This window comes from Panthera uncia (genome assembly GCF_023721935.1).
Source record: "Panthera uncia isolate 11264 chromosome A1 unlocalized genomic scaffold, Puncia_PCG_1.0 HiC_scaffold_17, whole genome shotgun sequence".
Classification (NCBI taxonomy): Eukaryota; Metazoa; Chordata; class Mammalia; order Carnivora; family Felidae; genus Panthera; species Panthera uncia.
The window spans coordinates 46101744-46118689 of NW_026057577.1; the positions used below are offsets into that span (position 1 = coordinate 46101744).

Sequence of the window (16946 nt, forward strand, 5' to 3'; positions counted from 1 at the left end):
TATGTTATGTTATGTTATGTTATGTTATGTTATGTTATGTTATGTTACTTTATTTTATAGCTTTTATTTAAATTCCAGTTAGTGAATATATAGTATAATATCAGTTTCAGGTGTAGAATTTAGTGATTCATCTCTTACATGCAACACCTGGTGCTCATCACAGTAAGCATCCTCCTTAAGTTCCATCACCTATTTTACCCCATCCCCCACCCACCTCCCCGTGGGGAACCATCAGTTTTTTCTATATAGTCAAGAGTTTATTTCTTGGTTTTCCTCTCTTTTTTTCCGCTCTGTGTTTGTCTGTTTTGTTCTTAAATTCCACGTATGAGTGAAATCATTATGGTATTTCTTTCTCTGACTGAATATTTCACTTAGTAAAATACACTCTAGCTCTGTCCACGTCATTGCAAATGGCAAGATTTTATTCTTTTTGATGGCTGAGTAATATTCCATTGTGGGTATATGTATGTATGTACATCTTGTTTATCCATTCATCACTTATCATTAGGGCAGTACAAATCAAAAGTACAATTAGGTAACAGCCAGAATGGCTAAAATTAACAACACAAGAAACAAGAGGTGTTGGTAAGACTTTGGAGAAAGGGGAACCCTCTTACACTGTTAAGAGGAGTGTGAACTGGTGCAGCCACCCTGGAAAACAGCATGGAGGTTAACCAAAAAGTTAAAAATTGAACTATCCTCTCTTTTTAGAGGCAGCCCTCAGCCAGCTTGCAGTGGAGCCTTTGGGGATGGATTAGAGATGGGCTTATCTACTTTCCACATTGTCAGGTGGGAGGATATGTTTGAATTAAACAATAGAATTGCATCCCCAAAAGTATCTTTTGACAGCATATGGTTTTAACATTTTGGTAATTCTTGAATCATCTAGAGCTATTCTCGAAACTTGAATGGGCCACTTCTATACCCAAGACTGGATCATTTGACATTCTGTAGATGTAGCCAAATACCCTTGGCTTGATTATTTTTTTCTCTGGTAGAATATTTCATAACACAGCACTGACTGCCCAACACCTCTCTTTGGAGAAATCTTTGTTATTTAAGGACAGTAAAAAAATTCTTTAGTTTTCTCTTTTTTGAGTAAGTTCCTTAATATTTCCTCTTTGGACACATTTTCTTTTTCTTTCATCATTTATAATAGTTCTTCCCTGAGATTTCCTGGCCTCTACATTCCTGTAAAGGAGTAGTAACTGAAACTACCCATGATGTTCATGTATAGGTCTTTCTTCCCCTCAGTTTAATACAAAGTTTATCTTTATACAAGATATCACCACTTTCATTTTGTTTAAAGTGAATATTATAGAGAAATGGCTGATTTTTTGGTGATAGTTAATTTTATGTGTCAACTTGACTGGGCCCTGGGGTGCCCAAATACTGCTTAAATATTATTCCTGGTCGTGTTTTTGAGGGTGTAGATGATGCTGGGGAGGGTTCAAGGAAGAGGTACTTTGCTCCAGATTGGAAGGGAAGATAAATCTATGGTTGGATATTTTAATAAATCTAATTTAAAGAGTGATATGATTAGGTACTTACTAAATCTTACAAGGCTAGAGCAAGACTAAAGCTGTAATTATTATAGAGGCAGCAGTCATTCATATCTGGAAAAGGTGAGTGTTTGATATTTTTGTGGTCTGCACAGTGACCTTGTTTTTGCCTGTGGTTAAAGAACATTATGAAATGGTCTTGTTATTATTATTTCTGTTAACCTCACTTCTTCAAAGTCATAAGGTGATTTGATGTTCTATGAATTTATTTACATCCAGCAAAAGAACCCTGAGGTCTAGCAATGAATGTCAGGCCAGCTTTTAGAGTTTAGGGACTGCTTTTCTGTTCCTGTGAGAAAGAGGCTTTTTTTTTTCCATCTTTTTCCTTTTTAACAGAAGAATAACACAAAATAAAAGCAGAAAAAATAAAGGGTTTTCATAATCTCTTTTCAACCCCTAATGAAATAATGGATTTAGGCAATCTAGATGCTAAATCATCAGGTGAAATAATATTTGGGTACTTTGTGATGAGTGGTTCAGGCTGATACCCTTTGAACCACTGATCAGTGTTAACATCACTAAAAGTGGGATAGATAGATATTACGTGACTCCTTAGTGATGTACAGCACCATTTTTGAAATATTATTGCCAAAAAAATTGAATCTGAATTCCATCAAGTCTCAAACTTAACTATATATAGGAAACATGAGGAATAGAGCATCATCTTATATAATATCATGAAGGTACAATCAGCCAAATCTAGAATATTTAGCAAGTAAATGTCATGAAAAAAGAGAGAGAGAGAGAGGTGGGGGGAGGAAATGTTATAGATTAAAGAGACTTACAAAACATATCAACAAATACTGTATGTGACTTTTGTTGGGATTCTACTTCACACTACTCATGTTAAGGGACACTTTTGAGATGATCAGAGAAAACTGAGTAGATTTTGGGTTTAGTTGATATTAAGAAATAATTATAAATTGTGTTGGTTATGAAAATGGTACTGTTATTTTAAATGCTTTTATGTGTAGAGATGCAGTCTGACATACTTGTGAACGAAATGATATCATATCTGATACTTCTCAAGAAAAAGAAAAGGTTGGAAGGTGGATAGATAAAACAAAAAAAATGATAGAATGTTGCTAAATCTTAGGGTGGGTGGTGCTCATTCTTTGTAGATTCATTCTTTATACTTTTGGGTATATTTGAGAGGTGGCAGGTCAAGCAGTCTGTAAAGAAGGTGTATATTCTGTTTCACATCACTCGTTTGATTGTCCTCTCCTCCGAAGGGCACCATCACCTACTATATAGAGTCAAAGAAGGTAAGACTGCCAGTCATCTCCCTTTATAAATGCTCCAGCACTGGAAATGCCTCTACTTCTCAGAGAAATGATTCTATTTCTCAGAGATTTCTTCCATAATTCCCAGGTACTGCTTTTGCTCAATTTCTGTTTAAGATGGCTTTTATCGGATAGAGGTTCTTTGAAATGACAAAGGTTTCTAATAGTTACTGATTTAAAACTATTTTCTGCCTCATTCATTTCTTCAAGGTTATGTGTCCATCGAAATAAGAGGTCTGTTATAGGAAGAATTGACTAGATTATAATATGGAGTACAATTTTTATATTGTGACTGTCATATTCATTGTTGAAAGGCTGAGCTGAAAGTTGATGACCATATTACCTTGAAACTTTCTATGGAATTCAACATTTTATGGTATTTTCCACACACAAGCAAATCTTCTGTTAAGTATTCAAATGTTTAGAATCCCCATAGAACTGGCAAAATAGTCACTGCCTAAAATGGATGAAGACTAAAAGACAAAGCAAGTGTACCTCATCCTCTTGGGGTCTCTATTTTTAGCTCCAGTTTTGCTCCCAGGCATAGAGGTGAATAACTCTGTCAGCCATTTCTCCTTACTAAATATGCATCCTGACCCTCTCTCTTTACTTACTCATCAGATTGGCATATTTGGTATTTCTTTCAGCTGTTCTGATTATCTTAAAAATTCTTAATAATTTAAAGACACTTTGTCCATAAAATATTATGTGTATTTCTGTAACCACAGAGTGTCTGGGAGTAGAATTCTGTGTTGTTATACGATGCATGCTGAACAGAATCATGCACAGTGCTTAGCTGCACTTTTGTCTCTCTTGCAGTTTTGTGGTAGTTTTTGTAAAATAGACAATATTTCTCTGTTCCACAAAATGGTGTGGCATGGATTTATTTACTTGTCAGTCAAAATTATGTCTAATAAATGTCATGATGTGAAGGTAACTCCTGGAAGCACTTTAGATTACCTTATTTAGAAAGTAATGCTGATGATGGGAGTTAGGAAATGATTTATTTTGTGTAAGGAAAGGGTCAACAGCACTGTCTCTGAAAGGTGGGGTCCTCAAATCTTTTCCTTTCATTTGGAGGGGTTATTACACTTCCTTCTCTTCTTTCCATAAATGAGACCTGGCCTCTGTTTTAGGGGATTCTCACAGGGAAATAATCAGATAAGGTTACTTGCTCTCCCAAATGTCAAGTACAAGTGGGGACACAAAGTGAAAGAATGATGTATGGGGCCTCTTTCAGCTCAGAGGACACAATGGCTAGGGTCTGCCTGGAGGGAAGGAAGAGGAAAGGTTTCAGAGGAGAGGCAATGCTTAAACTGAATCTTAAAACATGCAGAAGGACATGCTAGGAAAGGAGAGGGATGTGAACAAAGTCGGGGAGACCTGAAATAGTGTAGTATATCCAGGAAACTGCAGCTTCATTCAGTAGTGCTGGAGGATTGTGTGTAGGCACGTGTGTACATGTGCACAGTAGTAGGTAGGTATGTTGTAGGTATGTTGTAGAGGCAGGGTAAGGATAATGCTGATTTGAGAAGTTATAACAAGAATGATGTTGGAGGTGTCAGCAAGGGTGAGCTCAAAGGTTTTGTGCGTGTTGCTAAAAAATAGGACTTTAGGTTGTTGACCTCTTACTATTGTCCTATCTGCATCATGGGCTTTCCGTAATAGCTTAGGCACCCTTACACAAAGGCCCACCGTGACCTTTGGAGAGACCATCACAATCTAAGTAAGATACGAACTATATGTACATTTGTGTCAGTGTTGCTCTGGGCGGGGGTTTGAGGTAGTTCAGGTTTATGCTTTTGAGAATTTTGGCATTTTTTTTTCATAAAGCTAAGAGTATGGGGCAGGACAACAACCTGGCATAAGCTTATCATGGGTGGGATTTGTTGCAGATACAGGCTTTCCAACATGCCATGTTAATTAGTGCTTCTAGAATAACTATACTTGAATTTTATGCAAAATCTTGATATTTGCTTGTAGAACTCTTGCCTTCTTTTTTTCTTCACGTTTTGATGAAACGTCACTAATTTTTTTTGTCATTTAAACTATCTATTGCATACACTCTGTTCATGATTTTAAAGGGGGAGTTCATTTTCTACTATTTCCACTTACAATTTAAGGCCTCAGATGTAATAATTTAGTCTTGGGTTTGTACAAAAAAGCATAAAGAGTTTAGGCATCAAATATTCCTGAAAAAACAGTTCCCATTAGTTCTCTGATGAACTTCAGAGCAAACAATTAACTCCTTGTCCTTGAGAGAAGGTAATGTTCATTCCCATTTATGCTCTAACAGGAGATACTGCCCTAACGTATTCCAGAGGGTTGGAAGAGGAAGGTGTCATGGTAATCCAATTCCTTCAGCTAATCAAGCAAATTGTCAGCTTCTTGAATGGTTTAGATGCAATAAAAATATGTCTGGGGAAAAATCAGGCAGCTACAGTTTTGACAGTTTAGATTAAAATCTACCTGCATGCAGCTGCATTTTCTTTTATTAAAGTGATCCATTTTGCTTATCCTTGCTAGGCCCTTAAACAAAGAAGGCACCTTGAGATATTCTGTCCTTCAAGTTTTCTTTTTTTTTTTCTTTCTTTTTTCTTTTTTTTACCCGGAACTTCTGCCTGGTTGGTGAAGTTACACTGAAAAGGAATCCTCTTTACTGAGCATTCTGGTTATCTATTGCTGTGTAGCATACTATCCCAAATATACTACTTTTGTTTTGATTTTAAGGGCCAGGCATTCAGATGTGATACTGTGGGCAAGCCCATTTTGGTTCCCAGGGTCTTGGGCCTCAACCAGGATGACTCACATGCCTGGAGGCTGAAACAGCTGGGGACTAGTAAGTCATCTTTCTCTATATGTAGTCTCAGGGCTTCTCCATGTGATCTTCCCAAGTGATCTCTTCACCATGGTGGTCTTGGAGTAGCACAATTTCTTATACAGGGGCTCAGTGTTCTAAGAGGGAGTATTCTAAAACACCAGGCTGAAAGGTGTCAGGGCTTTGGTTACCTGCTCTTGAAAGTCATAAGGCATCACTCTGTCATATTTAGTTTGTCCCTCAGGGCTAGCCCCCATTCAGCATGGGAGGGGACCTCATGGAGATGTGAATACTAGATGGCATGGATCATTGGGAGAAGGGGTGTGGGTCATCTTGGAAGCTGGCTACCACAGTAAGTCGTCACCAACGATAGTGAGCCTCGCTTCTTCTGTTCACTGTACTCACTCCTCTTAGAAATGAAGACAAGTTAGTTTTCTCCCAGGCATCCACTGTTGCCCACCACACCTAGCCCCCTTCTTCCAGAACACTCTTTTCATGGGCAGCTGAAGAGACCTTAACAGTTTGTTTCTGATCATAAATCTTCATGTTCAAAGCTTTTCAGTGGCTTGTTATTGGTCTTAGGATAAAGACCTTCATTCACCAAATATTAGTGAATACTTACTCTGTCTCAAGCAATATTTCAGGCCCTAGGGATACCACAGCGACTACAGCTGACAGAAATTTCTGTCTTCATGGAGCTTGCATTCTAGCATGTGTGTGGAACACAGTAAATAAGGGCAAATATTTACTGTGATTTATTAGGGATAAAAGTGAACCAGGTAAAGAAAAGGGGAAGAGTGATTTACAACTTTAAATAGGATAGTTAGGGAAAGCCTTACTGAGAGGGTGACAATCATGTGGATATTTGAAGAAAAAGAATGTTGGTAGAGGGAATAGTAAGTGTAAAGGCTCTTAGAGGGGAGCATGTCTACCTTTCAAAGAAAGCTGGAATGTTGGGTAGGGGGCACACAGAATGAGAAGGAGACAAGTGGGGGATCAAGTCAGAGGTTTACTAGTGGACCAGATAATGTAGGGCTTTGTGGTCCATAGTAAGGTGAGACAGGGGGGTGTCTGGAGACCTTGGGAAGGGCAGTGATGTGGTCTGGCTCTTGTTTTAAATGCATACTCTTGGGGAGCAACTGGAGAAATAGACCATTTATTCGGCAATTGCAGTAATCTAGGAGAGAGGAGATGGTGGCTTGGGCCAGGATAGCATGGTGAAAATGATGAGAGGTAGTTCACTAGAAGAGTATGTTTTGAAGATAAAAATGAGAAAGTTTTGCTGATGAATTCAATGTTGGGTATGAACGAAAGAGGAAACACAGATGATATCAAGCAGCCAACAAGACAGAATTGCCATTTATCCAGATGGAGGAATCTTCCACAGAACAGATTTAGAGGAGTGTTCAGCTTGGGCATGTTAAAAAAAATGTTTAACATGACCTTCAAGGGCATATTTACCTTTCCATATCCTGACGCCCTGAACCCATACCTCCATGCTTCAGTCCTGCTGATCTCTCACTTCCATGAGTGACCAGCAATCTCCTTTCCCCTTAGCACTTTTTCACATATTTCCCCCCATCTCTGAAATGCCCTCCCTGCTCCCCCCGCTTGCTGGTTAATCTCTAGTCTTTCCAGGTCCAGGTCAACTATTACTTGCTCAAAGAATCCTTCTCAATCTCTTTATCTAGGTTTATGTGCCTATAACACCCTGTAAATAATGGTTGGTGTCTGAAGGTTACCCCTGGCAGGAATGTATGCTACATGGGAAGAGGGACTCTTCTGGGCTGCTCCTCATTATCCTCAGTGCCTGAATGGTGCCTGGAACCTGGTAGCACTGAATAATTATTTTAATCATCCTGTCTACTCAAATATTATAATTAATATAATATAATATAATATAATATAATATAATATAATACATCACCCCACAGTTGTTTTTTTCCAAACAGACTGCCTGCAAACTACTTCTTTAATATAGAATCCTCCTTAACACAGAAATGTGGCTAGTGGCTCTGGAAATAATTTCAAATGCCTGAGGATTTTTTTTTTTTTTTTTATTAACAAGGCCATACTTTACTCGTATTATATTCAGACTTGCCCAAGGATTTTCTCCATTTGGAAACTCACTGGAGCATTCAGTGGTGGATCAGTTAGTAAAGGGAGCTGGCACTGGTGTTTCCCACACTCTGGACCATTACTTCCTCAAGCCCATATATGGTGGCACTTATGTCATATGTGTGAAGAGCCTAGGCTGTTTCAATGAGAAGAGATGCTGATTCACTCCTAGTGAAATGTCATTTTGATTCTTTGCTACCTTTCATGGAGAATATTTGTAGAAGTGACTTTTCAGCACAGAAGGTGCGAAGGGAAACGGAAGTAGCTGATAGAAGACAATTTATTCCCAGCATATATTTAGTAGCTTACTCTCTAGCTGTACTGATGAAAGACAGCAAAATATGCAGAACCACAGGGGAAGAGTAAATCTGTGAAGAGGCAGAGAGTACTAGATGAGACACTGCATTTGGGTGAAACTTCATATTTTTCCTTACTTACAGCTTAGATTTAATTATTGTCAATGGATAGATTTATCTTTATTTAATTTTTTAAAATGTTAGTATAAATTTTTAAATTATACTGTATGGCATAATTTTCTGGGACAAGCAAGTAAAATGTTTGGGGATAGGACTTTTGTCCTGAAAACCTCTCTGAAAATCTTTATGGGCATTTTTAATTAATACCAAGGCATCAGCCAGATGTAAATCCTCTAGTGGAGATAAGCTATAGGCAGGGGTCTTCTTTGCCTGCTTCAGAGAGTTGGGCTGTGACAGCATGATGTGTTCTCAGGAAAATCGTGAAGTGGGCAGAGATAGTCCCTGGTGTCTCTTCAATACCCAGGTACCTTGATGACAACCCTCTTCCTAATGTTTTTGTGATTCCTGTCTCTTCACACTTGGGCTTGTCAGATATATTAGCAGTTCATCTCCAGTCTTCTCATGAAGGTCTCTCTACTTTGTAAAGAGACTTCAGAACGTCATGGATCATTAATGCAGGATCTTTTTATTGCTTAATGATACTCCTTAATACTCCAGAAATCCTATCAGGCAGGCAAGTTTCTAGATCAGTTAAGGTAGGTTCAGGGGACAGTTCTTCATCTCTTACCTTTCCAATTCTCTACTGTGCCACTCTTTCAACTGCTAATCTCTCTATACTTGGCTTGTTCCACCCACCAGTCCTCCTGCCTAGCATTCTCCTCCAGTTAGGGTTTATGCTAGGAAAACATGTAAGGATGGTGAAATTTGTCCCTGTGGGATGTATTTGACAAAACTCTTTGGGTTCAAAGTGATTGAAAATACTTAAACTCATATTACTTTAAAAAACCATGATTTATTGGTTCTTTTAACCAGAAGGTCCAAAGGATGAAGGCAAAGCTGAAGGCATCCAGAGTTTCAAATAATGAGGTCAGGTTCCTATTGTGCTATGTTCAGATTTGGGCACTGCACAGCACAGTTCTCAAGCACAGCTTGCAATCTCAGCATGGGAGAGGCTCCTTCTTTCCTTCCCAGGATCTGTACCCCAAAAGAACTGGTGATCCAGGGTGATAGAATATAGTGGTTAACCAGTTTGGGTTGACTTCTGTGGTAGGGGGAGGGAAGATTCTGATGACATTTCTTCCCAAATCACATACAATGTTACATTCCCCCAGGGAAAGAAATTCAGAGCCAACCAGGTAATGATGATGCTTCTCCTCTGCCCTTCCCACATGTTGTGTAAGGTCCACCCTGCTGGTGGGGGATGGGGGGGGGATAGTTTCTACTCATCAGGTTGTGTTTCTTTCACCCCCACACAGTGATTCTTCTCCACCCAGCAGCCCAACTTCTGCTGCAGAGGGCAGAGCAAGGATGGATAGATGTTTCAGGGAAGTAAATTTTCCCTAAAAATAAGGAAGAACTTTTAACTAAGAAGAGTCAAAGGATGAATTGTCTTGAAAGCAGTAGCTTCCGTGTCACAGGTTTTTAAACAAGGGTCTGTTGTCCACACGTATTTTTAGAGAAGATTTGCATAGTCACTTGAGTAGCTAGCATAAATGGCCACCACTTCTGACTGTGTGCAGAAGTGCTTTCCTGCTCATGCCCATGGGTTCAAATACAGTCAGGATGACAATGCCCTGGCTGAACAGGTTTGGAGTGCAAGCTTCAGGGAGACATGTAGATCCTGTCATACATTTTTCTCATTAAATTCTCAACTGTTGCCTCTTAAAAGATTCTTTAGATGATCTTTTTCTTCCCTCCAGTTTTATTGGGATACAGTTGGCATAACCTTGTGAATATTGGTATTTCTCCTATAATTTTTTTGTATATACATAAAAGATTAAATATTTTTGAGTTTTATACATTTAAATTTTTTTTCTCCCCTTAAAAGAGATTTCCATCTGTTTATATAGCCTTCATAATTTTGTTAGGCTTACTCATTTCTTTAGTATGTAAAAGCCTAATCCACGTATTTTCTAATCTATTCTAATATTTCTTGGGGATGAATTTTCATCTTCACATGAATGTCATCAGAAAATTGTTAATGATTTTTACCAAGTTGTAGATAGCCTCTGCTTATTTTCCAAAACTTAAAACTGAAGCATTTGAAATACAGATTTTTGCATTGTATATTTCATTCATCATGTGAGATGATTTTTGCAAATGGCTGTATTGAATGCATGATTTGTAATAAAGAAACTACATATTTGAGAATTTGGCTTTCCTCCAATAATAAAACCTTGTATGCTCTGAGTTGTATTAAGTCCATAGAGACTTAGAGCCTGCAGACTGGATTCAGACACTTGGATTCATATCCAACGCTCAACCTGGATGTGGCTTAGGACTGTTAACAGCTATTTTATGTGTCAGTTTCCAACTCTGTAAAATACTGGCAATAAAAGTGCCTACCTTTTAGGACTGTGATGAGTTTCAAAAGAGATAATGCAGGCAAAGTCCTTGGCACAACACCTAGCTCATAGTGACATCCTAACAAACTCTTAGCTGTCATAATATAGCTTTCTATGTAGTAACTTCCACAGATGTGAACGCAGCTGTGTGCCAAGGAAATAGCTCTGTCTGTTCTCAACAAATAGCAAGTTTAGTTGTTTGTGGTCATTGATCATTTGCTCTTTGAAATTTATTTCGAGGTGAGTTCAAACCTTAACTCTTTCGTGTCCAAGAAGGGCAACACTTTAATTAGAGTGTTAAAAGCCCTGGCATTGTTAGGATTATGACAGAAACTAAAATCATTAAAATAAAATAACTAAAATAGTTAATAAGATAATTTTTAAAAATCAAAATATGATAAAAAGTGATGCACATTGTAGGTGCCTGTGATTTAATCCACATGGAAAAAATGCCAAGTCCTTTAGAAAGAGACAAAGACAAGTGATCAAGTAGCTATAAAAAATTGTGTATGGCTAGATTAATGAAAACTGGAAGCTAGGACTCATATTGAGGCAGTGTTTAAAAAACAGTTGCATCTAGGGGTGCCTGGGTAGCTCAGTCTGTTAAGCGTCTGACTTTGGCTCAGGTCATGATCTCACGGTTTGTGAGTTTAAACCCTGCATGGGGATCTGTGCTGTCAGCTCGGAGCCTGGAGCCTGCTTCGGATTCTGTGTCTCCCTGTCTCTGTGTTCCTCCCCTGCTTGTTCTCTGTCTCTGTCAAAAATGAATAAACAGGGGCGCCTGGGTGGCTCAGCCGGTTAAGCGTCTGACTTCGGCTCAGGTCACGATCTCGCGGTCCGTGAGTTCGAGCCCCGCATCGGGCTCTGGGCTGATGGCTCAGAGCCTGGAGCCTGCTTCCGATTCTGTGTCTCCCTCTCTCTCTGCCCCTCCCCCGTTCATGCTCTGTCTCTCTCTGTCTCAAAAATAAATAAAACTTAAAAAAAAAATTAAAAAAAAATGAATAAACATTAAAAAAATTAAAAAATACAACAAAACAAAAAACAGTTGCATCTGAGTGGGTGTGGAGGGGCTGCCTATTTCGTTATAGGACTAGGGCTGAGGGCTCGGGATATTGCTAGCATAGTAACCCCCCACTGTTGGTCAGGTAGTGGGGGCTCTGAGACTGTGAGAACTTAAAACAGGACAAGGAAGAGCTGCTGGTGGAAAGTTGGTGTGTGTACTCAAAAGGGCTCATTAGGTTAAAGTCCCTTCTGTTCTATACCCTTTAGACTAATAGGGGTCAACTGGGGTTAATGAGTCTGCCCATCAAAGATGCCAAGGAGTTCCCTTCAAATCTGCCTCAGTAGGCTTTTAATGTGGATGAAAATGGTAAATTTTGGGGGAAAAAAAACCTGGCATCAGATTATATAACCTGAAGGATAAGTAGGTTGTGACTGGCTTTAGTGCTTCAAAGGACTAATTTGTGCTCTTATGTTGAGGAAATGGATTTGGAAACTGAAAACTTAAACCCCTCTTATCTTGAAGTTACAAATCTATAGATTTAATTAGAACAGTGTTTGAGAAGCTAATCTGTTTCAAATGAGAGAAGCTTCTATGTGATCCAAATGGTCTTATTCAGGCAACAGCCTTTGGAATTCTTTCTATATAATTGGAGGTGACATAGGAAATACAATTTGAAACGCCACAGAATTCAAACTTTCTTGCTTGGTCATAGGATGTGAAATAAAAAATGCCATGCTAGGGGAAAAAAATGTCATTCTAGAATAATTTCCATGGCCCTTTGCTGCAAAATAATCCTAATACAACATATTTTGCACCATTTTATTTTGTTCTTTCCATTTGTTAAAATGTTTTCTTTTGTGTTATGAAATAAATGAAACAGCATTTTTTAAATATTTTTTAATTTTTTTAAAGTTTATTTATTTTGAGAGAGAGAGAGAGCATGCATGAGTGAGGAAGGGGCACACACACACACACACACAGAGAGACAGAGAGAGAGAGAGAGAGAGAGAGAGAGAGAGAGAGAGAGAGAGAAACCCAAGCAGGCTCCATGCTGCCAGCACAGAGCCTGATGCAGGGCCTGCAACCCACAAACCTTGAGATCATGACCTGAGCTGAGAATAGAGACAGATGCTGAACTGACTGTGTTACTCAGGTGCAGCATGAGATAGCATCAAGTCTCCCATGTGTCACATGCATTACCAATTAACATAATTTTTTCTTTTAAATGGTTTATAGTTTCTTCACGAGTGCAGTAAGATTGCAGCATATAAAGCACACTCAGTGAATAGTTCACCATGATGGGGAAAGGCACATGAGTCATGGTACAACATTTCAATTTCCATTTTCTTTTTTTAGGAAATATACCTTCAAGCATTTTAGAGCATTTTAGATAACTGTATAATGCAGATACAAAATCAGGTGAAGCAGACAAGTTAAAGGATAATGCTTTACTTTGCATGTTATGGTAAAAATTCAACAGAATCGATCACTAATCTGAAAGTTAAACATCACAGTCATTTTATGGTAGCGATTGGAATGATTAAAAACTGAACTCTCCCCAAAAGGATATGACATCACTTAACAGAAGTAAACTAATAGTGCAGTATAAATATGCAATATGAAATTTCTGCTGTCCTAAATTTCCTTGCTGATGCGGGTCTTTTTGAACCAATGACCTCCCCCTCCCCCACAACCTACCCCACCCCCCCTTTCTTTTCTGGGACTTGCTATGGTGGCTCACTTTTCCTGAGCTCAGGGGTGGCCCCTGCCATTTCTTGTCTTCCTTTGGCGCTCGCTTCAGGCCTGCTGCTCAGGTGTCTGCTGTTGATTAAGCTGCCAGAAGAGCCCACAGGGGAGCTGTTTTCCCCTGGGAATCACCGTCCACACAGGGTGTGCTTGTATCTGCCAGATGCTGCTGCTCTTTTGCTCAGTGCCGTAGTGCCCCATGGGTACCACACTGTAGTGTTCCTGGAGCCCTACACTTAGTTCTGTGCAGAAATGAGGAGCATCCTTCATATTGGTACCGGTGCCATCAGAGTTTGCTTCCAATGTCCTATAGGAACAGCACTGTCAGCACTATCACCCGGACAGCTCTGTATGCCCACTCGCCCCCAATAGGTGTGTCACTTATTCAGGCAGTTTCTCCTGATCTCTTCCCTATAGACTGCCACTTGTAATATTCTTTTGACCGAGAGTGTTCGACACAGGGTGAATACAAGACAACTCAAGGTTTGTTTGTTTGTTTGTTTGTTTATTTATTTATTTATTTATTTATGTATTTTTAGGACCAAAGGCACCAGGAAGAGAATGTCCATCTTTCGGGTTCTTCGTTTGTAAAATGTGATTGATTTTCAAATTGGATTCCCTTTGTAAGCAGAAGTCTGAAAATTCTTATGGAAAAATTTCATATTCTAACTGTTAGCTAAAATATAACCCAATTATTGTTAATTCTAAATCAACAAAGTTCAGATTAGTGAGATTTCCCTATTCTTTTGGGAAATTGGGCCATTAATGCTTACCTCACTTTTTTGTCTTGAGGGTTTAGTAAGCCTGTGTTAAAGCCCCTTAGTGTTGGAGTGCCTGGTCTTCTTTATCGAAATCACTGACGTAATGCCAAGACACAGGGTGATCAGCGGCCATGTAGCCAAGAGGCTGAGAGTCCCGTCTTTGGAGCAGACAATTGTGTTTGAATCCTGCTTTTTTGTGTCATATCTTTGTGTCCTGGAATAACTGAACCTCTTTGCTTCAGTTTTCAAAGTGTAAGTGGGAAAAATTATAACAGTAACTCCCTCATCAGGAGCTTAAAACAGTCCTTGGATTATAGCAGTTCCTCAATAAGTGTCAGCTACTATTGCTAGTAGATGGCAGTCTGTTTATTTTCTGTTACAGAGGGAATTTCCCATTTGGTAGCAAAACTCTGGGAAATACTGAAATGATTGAGATCAGTGGTTTTCAGACTTTAGCCTTCATCAGAATCATCTGGAAGCCTTTTTACAACCTCACCCTCAGAGTTTCTGATTCAGTAGTTCTGGGGTAGGGTATAGGGGATGTCCTGCAGACCTGCATTTCTAACGAGTTTCTCGCTAATGTTACTGTTGCTGGTCAGGGCCACACCTGTATGTTTTTCAGGCAGCACCTGAGATCAGACAGGAGTGGAGATAGACACGGTTGTCAGTGGGGCTCTGTCTATTGTTCTGGAACCCAGAGCAGGCTGCTGTGTCATGTGGAGGGACGGTAGGGCAAATGTAGAACAGCTGCATGAGCTTGAAGGAGGGTGTGGCACAGCTCAGTGCCCACTGACTTTGAGGTAAGGATATGGGATTCTAATAGCTACCAAATAAATGCAACAAGCAGCTGAGTGAGCAGGTTGGACGCATCCGTGCCTGAAATTGAGCACAGACAGGAAGACAAAGTCTGATCAGTAACATCTTTCTTTTTAATTATTTTTTATCTGATTCCCCCCCCCCCCATATTTACCCCCTGAAAATAGGATGTGTCTGACAATAAAATGTAGTGATTTTCACCTCAGAAGCATTATTGTAATGATAATGGCTTCTTAAAATTGTTCTTATCTTGGAATCAAAGAAATAATAAACCTCCTTAGGACAAATTTAATCCTTTAGGTTTGATTTCATTTATAGAACCTCTTCCTGAATCCCTTTGATTTTCTTCCCTCTCTTTCATTTGATTACCATTCACCTGTACGTTAGAGAATGGCACTACCTTTCTTGACAATGGATTTTCCTTAGTTTGGGGCAGGATACATGTCTCTAAATGCTTCAAGGTTGAATTGACCCTGGCTTTCCTTATTTAATGCCGCTTAAAGTCACAAAGGTAACAAGATAAGAAAAGTTTGTACAACTCTGGAGCAATTTCTTAGGACTGAAGCATGAAGCAGAAATATCATCATGTCTTTTCATCTCAGTATTAATGTTGCAGTGTTGAAAAGAATAAAGGCTTGCTGGGGTTTCTAAATTGAATAAATATGAGAAGCAGAGAGGAAAAATGTATTTATGCCACTCCAAGCGTCATTTATACAAATGATCTCGTACACATGAGAAATGATTTTAGATCAACAGATAACATATTTACATAGGTAGGTTTCTTAGCCTCCTGGCAATATATATGATAAGTATCTTTTAATATTGAGGAACGTCAGATATCTGCTCTGGGTGGCACAAGGTTCCTCTGCTCATTTTTCCTCCTTGCTTTTAATATCAGATGCCTCTGAAGGAACAGAAACACAAGCATTAATACACAAAGGAAAAAACAGTGCACGACTTGGAGCCATTTATTGAATTTGATGACATCAATGCAGCAAAAGATGACTTGAGCAAATGTTAGTGAAATAGAAGCTTTTTTTTTTTTTGCATTATAAAATGTTCAGCAACCTTATCTGTCATCTATGTATCCATCTGTCTGTCTGTCTAAACATGTGCCAAAATTTATGTGTTATTTCATCTCACCTTTTGCGGTAGTAGTAAGATGCTGTAAGAGAAATAGACCCCATCCCCCATGCATTGGAAAACAATGAACTATATTTATCCTTTTCAGAGTTGTAAAAATAGTATTGCTTTGTTTTCTGTTGGAGGGGGTTCTTTTCAATATAGTTAGAGATCTTAGAATGTGGTAAGATATTTTTTAATGATGTTGAAGTGAAATATGTGTTGTTGGCATTATCAAAAAATGCAGAGATCACCAAACGTGGTCGCTTAGTGCCTCATTAATACTATTGGAAATGACTTTGAAAACACAAAAGGTTCTGTGTAAGTAAATGTGAAATGGCAATATAAAGTTGGCATGGAAGTTTCATAAGTAAAATTTGGAAGGCTTTGTTGATGTTTCTGCCATGTGTCCTGAAATTTCTTGCTGGGTTTCCTGCTGTTTCTAAAGTATGTCCTGAGATTTCATGGTGTATTTCTCCGGTTACATGGCAAGTTGGGATAAATCTCTCTGACCTTGTTGGGTCAGACCATTAGGCAAACAATCAACATCCAAATTCCTTTTCCAGATCTATCTCCTTATCATTTATGAACTATGCTCAGCAAGTGATAGACATATAACAACAGCAGCTTGAAAGTTTTTTTTTTTTTTTCTTTCTTTTTTTTTTATGTAACACTAAGTCTGAAGTAGGTAGTTGTTGGTGTTGGTTTACTGACTCATGAATTTCCTGGCCAAAGTCTCTGTAGTTCTTTTGTTCTTTCTCTCATAGTCCCAAGCTGGCTGCTGAAGCTTCAGCTATTGTGTCTGCTTTCCTATTAAGCTGGAAGGAGGAAGGGCATAGTGGTAAAAGGAATTTTTCAGAAGGTCCCCTGAAAACTTTTGCTTTTTAAATTTTGAA

At 38.9% G+C, this 16946-nt stretch overlaps 1 long non-coding RNA gene across 3 annotated transcripts in view; it reads left to right on the forward strand.

Moving 5' to 3' along the window:
• Window positions 1-15938, forward strand: part of LOC125935678 (uncharacterized) — a 33706-nt gene extending 17768 nt beyond the window's left edge. For all 3 annotated transcript variants that reach the window (XR_007461758.1, XR_007461759.1, XR_007461757.1), the window contains 2 exons: window positions 13769-13834; window positions 15827-15938. This is a non-coding gene — a long non-coding RNA (uncharacterized LOC125935678). The remainder of the gene's footprint in view (window positions 1-13768; window positions 13835-15826) is intronic.
• Window positions 15939-16946: the final 1008 nt, after the last annotated feature.